Below are 1,438 nucleotides of genomic sequence, written 5' to 3'. Positions count from 1 at the left end.
CAGATGGAGCTGAGGAACTTGTTGGGAACTGGAATAAAGGTAATCTTTGCTATGTTCTAGCAAAGAGGCTGGCAACATTTTCCCCATGTCCTAGAGGTCTGTGGAACTTTGAACTTGAGAGAGATAATTTAGGGTATCTGTTGGAAGAAATTTCTAAGCGGCAAAGCGTTCAAGAGGAAGCAGAGCATAAGTTTGGAAAATCTGCATCCTGATGATGCAAAAGAAAATAAAAACACATTTTCTGAGTAGAAATTCAAGTTGGCTGCAAACATTTGCATAAATAAGCAGAAGCCAAATGTTAACCACCAGGACAATGGAGAAAACGTCTCCAGGGCATGTCTGAGAACTTCACAGCAGCCCCTCCCATCGCAGGCCCGGAGGCTTAGTGGGGAACAAAAAGTTGGTGGGCCAGACCCAGAGCCTCCCTGTTCTGTGCAGCCTTGGGACTTCCGTGCACTAACCCAGCTGTGGGGCTCACCCCCTAGAGCTGACTTCCATGTACTAACCCAGCTGTGAGACTCACCCCCGAGAGCTGACTTTCATGCACTAACCCAGCTGTGAGACTCACACCCTAGAGTTAACTTCCGTACACTAACCCAATGGTGGGACTAGTTCTCCAGCACTACCTTCTGTGCACTAACCCTCCTAGATGTAAATCAGAGCATTAGTGTCCACAACCCCAGCACAGTCATCCCTGAGTGTGATTCAGATGAGTGTGAGGTGCTGCTTTCTGAATCATTTGGTACTTTAGTAGGGAAAAGAGGGAACGTTTTCTCTGGGCCATCTTCCCAGTAAGTTACATCTCCTCTTCCACTGGGAAAATGTTCAAGATATGAGGCAAAATTAATCTCACATATTTAGTATTTGCCCAGATCTGACTAGGCAGGCATGGAGTAAATGCCCTAAAACTGGTGTAATCTGATTTCTCCAATGTACTTTTAGAAAAACTACAGATTTTATAAACAATTGGAATACCAAGGTGTAGTTTCTTAAAATATTCAGAAAACCAAAATAAACAAGGGAGTCAAATCTTCCAGATGAGGAATATGGCAAAAACTGTGTGAATACAGACAGAGTTTCTTTAAAGGTCTTAGTACTCAAGGTGTGGCCCATGGGTCAGCAACATTGCCACAGACTGGGAGCTAGTTAGAAATGCAGGATCCACGAAGTGATAAATGGTGCAAAAATCATGAGTATCATTGGTAGAAAGAAAATTTGTTCAAAAGTAATGGACAGATCTCTTAAGGTTAATTGGTTTCCAAAACTGGAATTCAGGATATATGAGTCCAGTGCTCTTTCTATTTTACCAAGCTATTTGTGCAAATAATGTCAACCAATTACTTAAAAAAAGAAGTCTTAAATACTTATATCTAAAAGGAGAATTGTTTTTTTGAAAATACCAATGGTTCCAAACTAATTTTTAATATTTTCAAGCTCT

Source organism: Rhinopithecus bieti, unplaced genomic scaffold (genome assembly GCF_001698545.2).
Source record: "Rhinopithecus bieti isolate Rb0 unplaced genomic scaffold, ASM169854v2 scaffold_8220, whole genome shotgun sequence".
Lineage (NCBI taxonomy): Eukaryota > Metazoa > Chordata > Mammalia > Primates > Cercopithecidae > Rhinopithecus > Rhinopithecus bieti.
This window is presented reverse-complemented; position numbering follows the sequence as displayed.